This window comes from Sylvia atricapilla, chromosome 6 (assembly GCF_009819655.1).
Source record: "Sylvia atricapilla isolate bSylAtr1 chromosome 6, bSylAtr1.pri, whole genome shotgun sequence".
Taxonomy (NCBI): domain Eukaryota; kingdom Metazoa; phylum Chordata; class Aves; order Passeriformes; family Sylviidae; genus Sylvia; species Sylvia atricapilla.
The window spans coordinates 30589544-30598857 of record NC_089145.1 but is presented as its reverse complement, the minus strand read 5'-3'; the positions used below and the strand labels follow the sequence as shown (position 1 = coordinate 30598857).

The following is a 9314-nucleotide window of genomic DNA, read 5'->3' as shown; positions in this document are numbered from 1 at the left end:
TGAACACAGATGGTGTGAAGAGATACACAAAATTCTATACTGAAAGCAAAGCATGTATGGTTTATACAATACATTAATGCAGAATATACATGCTGAAGTGAAGAAAAATAAACAACTAACATTTTATATGCACCAACTGTGGTCTCCATTTTTTAGAAAAAGTCTGATTATTAATTTAATGAGTGTCATTATGTGCACACACATGGACCAAATCAAGATAACCTACAAAACTTGATTCTGGAAATTTCTTTTTTTTCTTTTCTTTTAGTGTTTTCCCCTGCTATTCTTCTAGCTTAAGGCCTTTTCTTTGTTTTGTTTTTAATGAAAAAAGCCCGCTCCTGCCTGACGGCCGGGAGCATCCAGAGCTATGGGACTGTGCGAGCATCTAGTGGCCAGAGGGAAAACTTCACCTCCACGTCAACCTCGGCTGGGGTTTCTCTCGAAGGGAAAGTAAAGTTCCTAACTACGGAAGCAAACGAGCAAACTTAAGTCAGGGATTCGCTCTGAGAATGAAGGAATTATTACTTTTTAATGACGATGACTATGAAATGTTAAAATCAGGTAGTGTCTGTACCTGTTTTCTGTTCCACCCTATATACCTACCCGTGCACGTGCTGAAACTATCACTTTGGTTTCCTGCATTAGACAGAAAAGCTTAGAAGTTGCCAGGGGAATACTGCCTTATTGAAATGCTTCCCATATTTCAACTCTCACATGATAAAATTTCATTTTCCTCTTTTCTGAGTCATTCATTAGTGTTTTCTCAGAAGTTGCAGTGGCCTATAGAAAACATAACGAACAGCCACACTATGTTTTATCATACTGAGGCTATGCAAGATTTTCTCTAAAAGAGACTTATTTGTAGATGGTCAAGAATTAATTTAATTTACAAACATCACTTCCAGTCCAGATTTGCAAGAACTTGGTAGTGTAACTGGAGTTGCATTTCTAGAGAAGAGAATAATGCAGAAGCAGAGCTACAGTCTACATATAAATAATTTCTCACTCTGAACAGTCACATGTCAGTGAGACTTTCAAAGACACTCAGCAAACCTTCCATGTTTCCCTGAAAGTCAAAGTTCTCATTCAGATGAATAGAACCAACATTGCTAAGGGGTAATACTAAGAATAATTTGACACTGTCCCTTGTCCATAAAAATAGCTACTCCCTTCTCTTTATTTGCCTTACAAGGGCTATGGGACTAAACAGGGACTTTAGTCAACTCACCTAGACACATGAAGGACATGAACATCAGCATCTTAGACTCAGAATTCGGTAGAGACTAAAACTAATGCTCCCATCAGAAATGGCCTTAGTTCTCCACTTTATATATCAGCTATCAGTGAGCTTGCTTTCTTTCTAACCTAAATAACTAGCCATGCCTTTAGGAGGCAGCATCAAGGTGACAAGCAGCACATTTGTACAGGATGCCAGGAGCCCCACAGCTCAGGAAACTTCTAATGTCAGCTGATTCTACCAGGGGCAGCATCCCTTCCTTTGTTTTGTGTACTCCTAAAATAAATATCAGATGGTGTTTACCCTGTGATGATAACAGACTGCAGCCACTTAAATCCCAATCCAAGGCATTTTTCATACTTTTCTTATATTGTCTAACCTTGAGATCCAGCAAATTCCATTTGTTTTGGTTTTTTTTCGGAAATTTCCTAAGTAGTTGTGTTGTGAGGAGATAGATTGTGGGGAGACAGATGGAGGTGATGCTGAAGGCAATTTTGCCCCCCATATATTGCAGCTGTGTTAATTACCCAAAGTGGGAGCAGCCCTGCCCTCCCAGCTCTGGGTGTGATAAAGAGTGAGTGAGCTGGGGGAGTCAGTTGGAGTCTGCTGGCTGTGCTGGGAGGAGGAAGGGACAGGAGGTTGTGTGAGAGACAGACAGGGTAAGGTGGCCGTGTTGGGGACAGGAAAGAGTGAGCTGGAACTGCAGAAGGAACAGAGAAGGAGGAGAGAAAGAGCCAGAGCTGTGTGGAGCTGCCCTTGGGAGGACACAGGGAAAAGGTATGAGGGACTTTTAGATAACAGGGTGTTGATGCTTGAAGACTTCTGAAATGGCACTAAAATACTCTGAGTGTTGTGGCTGTCTCAACAACCAGAGTGCATTAATTTATTTTCTTTTGAAAAAGCATTGAACTACTTATGGGTTAGCTGTCCAATTTGCTACGGTATGACAATATCTTAGGCAGGGCCACTGTTACCATTGAAGTTACATGTAGACAACTTAGATAGACATCAGATATTAATCTATAGCAAGAGAATTTTAAAATCAAGTTAAACAGAAGTACTATGATGTGGAGCTAAATATAAAACTTAATTACATCTTTGTCATACATGAACCACGTCCCACAAATTTTGCATGCAATTTATAACTATGATGATATTTTATGAAATATGTAATATATAACTTCATGTTTAAGTTGCATTATTTTGGGAAGATGTTTTAAAGCTTTAAGCTTATTTTGTATATGTTTCTGTTACAAAGTCCTTACATAATCTACTTTTGCCATACTCAAGCTAACTTGATAAACATCCTCAGAAGATCTCATTGAATAACATCCTATAACAGGCAAAGCAGTAGAAGATGTCGTTGAACACACACAGCTGTGTTTATATCAAGGCTCTGATCCACAAGTTGATAAAGCACCAAAATATTCATTAGCTTCAATGAGTACTTCCCATCTTTAGAAGTGCATAATCAAAGATATATGAATTATGATCCAGATTTGCTGGAACAGTTTTATGCACTAAACTTCCAGTCTTATTTTAAATCCATCTATTTAAATCTTTCTGGTTGATTTGTAAGTCTAAACTGTTTTACTCTGTGGGAAAAATTATCCATAGTAATAAAACTATAGAAGGACATTTTTCTTTGGCAGTATTCAGTAATTGCAGCCATCCAGCCACTGACAGCAAGCTGCTCTACTGATGTACTTATGAAAAATGGAAGTTTGGCTTAGTAGACAATTTGTATGATGATAATATTTTTTACTTCAGACTTGAAGTAAGGAATTTTTGCTTTGCTATCTTGTCCTGTAAAGACATAAGAAGATTTACAGCTGCTAAAAATAGCCATAGGATTGCTTTGAGGGCCTTTTCCAGAGGCACTGATGTGGAAAAAGAGATGCATTAGACCCTTCTCTCCTGCCCTTCAGGCTGCTGGCAGGGAAGGCAATTGGGCAGCAGCAAATATAGGCAGGACTCCCTAAGCTGCAGTGTCACCAGGCCACTGTAGCACTGGTGCACATATGGTGAGCAGATGTACAGCAGTAAGCTGGAAGGAGCACCAGCCTGAAGAAAACACTTTTTAAAGAGGACAAAAAAGGCTGTACTGAGACTCTGACTCGAGGAGTTACCTACTGAGGCAGTGAGGTCATGATCTCCAGCTTGGAGTTCCCCAGACTGCAATAATTTTGAATAATTTAATATACATTTATGTGGAGATGGTACATGGGCTGGTGTAATGAGCCAGCTTAAACTCTGATGGAAAAAACACATGCTGGATGGCAGAATCAGAAGTCAAAGTAATTTTGAAGATTGGAGATAAGCTCTGGGAGAAAAAAAAAAAAGAGAGAGAAATTGGATATTCAAACATTGGCTAAAAAACTCAAGTAGGACTAATAAATCATATAACTGGAGTAATAATAGGCAGAAAATGGTACTGTGATGTTGTGAATTTTACACTGGGTGGAAGTCTTCATGCTATACTGCTCTAATATTAAGAGGGAGACTGCAGTAGGGCTACTATTCTTGTGCCCAGACTGGGACACTGTTTACAAGAAATATTTGATTCTCCTGGAAGAAAATCACATGGGATGGACAAAGGCGAAGTTACAGAGTTTCTGACTTTGTATTTTGTGAACATATATGTATTTGTCCTTTAATAACCTTTAGCACACTTTCTGGTGTAAAGGCCATTGCGTATCAACTGCTGCAACTTCCTTCATGTGACTGCACAGGCCACAAAGGCCAAGTTCCTGAATAATGGGCACAAAAAGTGCTCTGTGGAATTATGTACATCCCAGTGATCACTTTTGGAGATATTATGTTGCTAATAAAACTGTTTTCTTTTGTGTATCTACTGGTATGTGTAAAGCACAGAGAATGAAACCGTTATTATGATATTCTTGGGGGATTAAAATACATTTTAATTAGTAGATTATTAGAGCAAACGTAGTGCCGCTTTCCGCATCATTCAGCGCACTCATGCAAGAGCAACCAGGGACTATGATTCTGGCAGAAATTGCAGTGACTGAGGGTTGTGATACCTAGCTCAGGCTAAATGGAGGTAGCTATTTCATCTCGTAAGGACAAATTTGGATTCAGTCTCTAAAATTAATGCACTGTCTATTCAAATGCAAAGAGTAATATAATTGCATATTCCTAATTAAATCAGACTACCTTATCCTAGAAAACAAGAATACCTTGTTAATTTCAATCAGAACCAATTGTGGAACTAAACAACAATATTTATTTGCAGAATAAATCTGTATTTCTGATCTATATTCAATTGTAGATCAGAAATGACATCTGACATTTAGAAAGAAATTAAGTCTTGTTATTATGTCTTAGGTGATCCAAGTCTGCTTATTGTGCTTTATGATTCAGTACATAACGTCGGGCATCAAACAATCTGATAAAGGTCTTTGTACTTCTCAGCAGGGAAAGTTGATTTGTTTCCAGAACACTGCCACAAAAACAGTACCCCAAAACTGTGTGGGACAGTTCAACACACAACTTCATTTTTTCCTGTTTCTCTGCTTGTAGCATGGTACTGTCCAGCCAGCGCACACTTCAGGGCTCTGACAAGTTTTAAAACCAGTCTTACCAAACTAAAATGCTTAAGTGCCAGCTGAACAGTAACCTGCTGTTAATTAAAGCGAGGCGTTGCTCTTGTAGCAGTATGACCACGAGAGGGCACGTCGCCAGTTGTGATAACTGCGCTGTAGGGCTCCGTACAAGACTCATGGTTTTGCTTTCTCTGCCTTTCCCTGTCTTTTTCAATCACACGAGGAATTTAGTAACCTTATTTGTTAATTAAATGACATCATTCTCCAGGCAGATTCTTCTTCATCCCATAAGTGCTATCTCAAAGCACAAAAAATAAAAGCAGAGATGATCATCAAGCTAAGATGTAGTGCATCTGTTTCCACTTAGAAAAGGGAAGCAAGGGAAGAAAGGCAGATAAGTAATATTTGTGGAACAAATAAGATAGAAGCGGGGGGGGGGGGCAGAAAAATTATAAGTGAAAGCCAAATCTGAAAAAGTATGAAATAGGTTCTCACAGAAATAAAAATTTCTAAGGTTTTTAAAAGTACTCAAAAAGCAGCCACAGATTGAGAATGATAAATGAAAAAACTGAATTAACACAATGTTGTTTTTTCCTAAGTATCATCCTTAGTAAATTTTAGTTTGCCAATGGCTGTGACGACAGAGTTGAAGAGATGCATTGAGGTGTCAGCTTGATCTGGCAATTTTAAAACTTCTCTTTGGCCTCCCCTCCCAGTTCCCTCAGAGCACAGGTTAGAAACTGTGTTTTTCATGGAGATGTACAGACCTGACTGATTAAATTGTGGAACATTTTACTTACCTCTGAAGTATTTATTCCCTAGACTTATTAGTTTCCTATTGTTTTAAATATGATCATGTTATCCTGCAGAATTCTCTTGCAACAATGGTAGCAAAAATTGCTTGTCTTGCTTTAGAAGTTAACTAAATATTGTTATTGATGACATGAATAGCAGTTAAAATTTTGTAAGCAAGGATGAACATGGAGTATTGTATGCAGAAGCAAAATTAGGTTAGCTAGTCAGCATGTTTATGATCTCATTTAAAATGAGATTTATGCTTTGCCAAGTATTCTTGCCTGTCTTCTTTCCCATGAGATAGTAGGCCCTTATAACTCTTAGGATGTTACTGAAGCTCATTAGAGGTACTTAGTTAATTGGCTCTTGCTAGAGATCTCTCCTGAATTTTTCTCTCAGAGCAAATATTTGAACCAAAGAGTAATGGTTGTTTTACCTGATATTAGTTAGGGATGATGCAATTTGCAGTAGCAAATTGCTATGTTCTCCCACTGCACTCAAAATCAAGGAGAAGCAATATTAGACCTACTTCATATACACTAGTAACATTTTTAAACAGTATTACTACTTAAGCATGGTGTTGCTACATGGAGATAGATGGATATAGGTGCATACATCTATAATTCAATTATCTAAATAAGGGATAAGAGATTCAGTGCTTTCAGTCCCTATTTAATCTAGTTTGCAGCTTTAGGAAGAGAACACTGTGCCACTTGGAAGTGAGTGGATATCTAAAAGATTATCTTTTCAGTAACTGAAAGGTTTCCTTTTAAATGAAATTCTGACTATGCTTGAGTACACAATATCCAGCCTATAAGACAATCAGTCAGTTGACACATTTAGTTTAGGCTTCTGGTTGAAGGAGGACACCAGCATGTCTAAAAGGAGAATTTACTTCTCTTGACTGAGGTTCCTTTGAGCTACCACTATGAAAAAAAATTAATAACAAGCAGGAACTTATTGTCTGTGCAAGACTGTCCTACATCCTTCCTTTTATCTTACTTCTTTTTCTAGAAACAATGTTACCAGGAATCCTTACTGGCCCACTAAATTGGCAAAAGAGCATTTGGGATTCTGCCACCTGTATATAACTCCTGTTCAGAGCTGGAGACAAGAAGCTGCCATTCTGGCTGACACAAAGATAGTGCAGGTTTGCCAAGCAGCACGGTGAGAGAGCAATTAGCAGCCCTCACCTCCCAAGCCATCACCTGCTTAGATGAAGGGGAGCTGTCAAAAGCCAACGCACTTTTAGCAATCAACACCTGAAATCAGGTCAGTCGCCTTGCAGCATAGGATATTTCTTGCTATGCCCAAGGAACTAAAGTTCGTGTTTCTTGCCAGTCTGTCTTGACAGTCTTAATAAGACTCAGTGCAACCCAATTTCTTGCAATTTCATTACCTCCTTTGCAAGCAAAATGCTGCAGAAGAGAGGTTCATATGCTCCTGTTTTCTCCAAAGATGGAGCCATATCCATTAAGACTCAAATTTCAAAAGGTTTCTGATCAGCTAGAGATGATGTATCAGTCCTTACATTAAGCTTTCCAATATCCTTTATGATGTTTCGTGACTGTCTCAAAGTTGTTTTGTAGTTAATATTATGCCCCAGATAGATTGTTAGACAGAATGCCTTGCACAAGGTGGTTCAAATCTAGCATTTGGCTGGGTAAAATAAACAAACCAGTGAGAGCATAGAATTTCATCTCAGCCTTTACAAGACTTTCTAGATAGCTTTAAAAAGCCATTATGATTGCTATTGCCCAAGGTAGAACTGCCAGAGTAGTGTAATATGTCATTCCTTTTCAGAAACTTACTAATATAGTAACTTTACCAGATTTAGTATAACTAAAGTGAATGAGCTGCTAGAACCTATAAAACCCACCAACTGCCAGATTCCTGACTTTCTTACTCAGCACATAGGTCTTATAAAAGGATGGTTTAATAGATTGCCCAAATAACATGGCATGAGCTCTGTAGTGTAAATTTGTTTAGTCAGGATAAAATGAATGATTTCTAATTCTTTTCCTAGGGACAGGCAAGATGGTTTATATAGGTAAAAAGAGGTAGAAATTCTTGTATACAGAAATATGTCTCTCTTGATGTGGAGATATCTAGCTCTCTACCTAAATACAAAATAGATGTTGATAGAGATTATCATAATTATATCTATCTAGATTGTTACATAGAATAGTGTTTTTGATCTATATAATTATTATCCATATATGTTATCAGAGATATATGAATAAGTATGGATTATATGTGATTAGATTGCTATACAGATTCTCTATTTCATTATAATTTATCTATTATCTGTCATTGTTAGGATAATTACCGGTTATTCAGCTTAGAGGCTGCACCTTTTTGTTGCAGATATTATGTAATGCACTACAGCAAACTCTATGCAGCACTACTAACCAGCATCTGTCTCCAAGGCAGAAAATGAGGGTCAGCTCATCTTCACAATGCTATTCAAAGAAGTGAGCAAAGATTAGCTTCAAGCTACAGCGAATTCCCTTGGGGTTGCTGAGGCAGATGGGCTATGTTTCAAGTCAACTTGTCAATGCAGCAGTATTTCAGCCCAGAAAAACACTCACTCAATAAAGACTCAACCAGAAAAGTCAACATAGTGCCTCACACAGAACTGCAATTCCTTTTCCAAGTTAAGGCCAAACTGATAAAACTTCTCATAGATAAATCTGATTTTTTTCAACCCACATCAAGCATTTTATCATCAAACAGTCATGCACTGGACACTGCACAAACACCAACACATGTTCCATAGAGCTAGATAGCTTCTTTAAAGTCTGGAGAATCTTATCCAGGCAGCTGGAAAGTTGCCTTTGACATCTCAGGGCCAGCTGCCTACCTTTGGATGACTTTTTTTTTCCCTGTGCTCAGTACTTTTTGAGTCTGTGGCAGATTATAACCTTGACCAGGGAGACAGGTACATGAAGACCACAATCAGCAGAAGAAAAGTGATGTCTAAGTATTTTCAGCTTTCCAGTGTGGCATTAATTCTTTATTTTTCTTCACTTGTGAGGTTCAGCACAACAGTAACCTCCAAAAGCATATCTATATAGGGACATCTCAAGGGGTTTTTTTTATGACTAAGCTGCACTGAAGTGTAAACTTTAGTTAAATGTATCTGACTCCCTTCAGATCTAAATGGGATTATTTTCTTCCCGCAGGCGCTGGAGGGGGCTGTGACTTGGACGGGACCCTGAGCAGGTCAGCAAGTGCTGACTACCTCAGTGAGCCTCACTTGTGCCCTCACTCATCCACCAGTCACCCTTTGGCCCTGGAGCTGCATTTAAACCTCGAGGGATGAGGATTTAGACATTGCTGGAGCTGGAGTCTGTGTGCAGTCCTGGGGCTTAGGTGACCCTGGTACTTCTTGGGTACCCTGGCTCTTCTTGCTCAGGTACTGTATGGCCATACCCTTTTTGGGGGGCTGGGGTATATATACAGCATGGCTGTATCCTTTTTGGGAGGCTGGCAGTTTATTACTGCCCTGTTGCCATCCCAGGCCGCTGCCCTTCCCTGACAAGGGATCTGAGTCCCCTGTCAAAATAAACTTGGGCTGCTGCTATGGAAACGAAATACCAATTTTGTATCAAGTCTTCAATCCCTTGCTGAAAAAGGGCCTGATTTCTGCTAATTCCTGTGATAATTGTAAATGGAGAGAAACACTGGATGCAGAGTGACAATGGATAAGCCTAGAT

The 9314-nt window shown here is 38.8% G+C and overlaps 1 long non-coding RNA gene across 1 annotated transcript; it reads left to right on the top strand.

Moving 5' to 3' along the window:
• The first annotated feature begins 1720 nt into the window (after positions 1-1720).
• On the top strand, positions 1721-8933 carry LOC136363191 (uncharacterized). The gene is made up of 3 exons (XR_010743923.1): positions 1721-2014; positions 6610-6867; positions 8781-8933. It is a non-coding gene; the product is annotated as an uncharacterized lncRNA (long non-coding RNA).
• Positions 8934-9314: the final 381 nt, after the last annotated feature.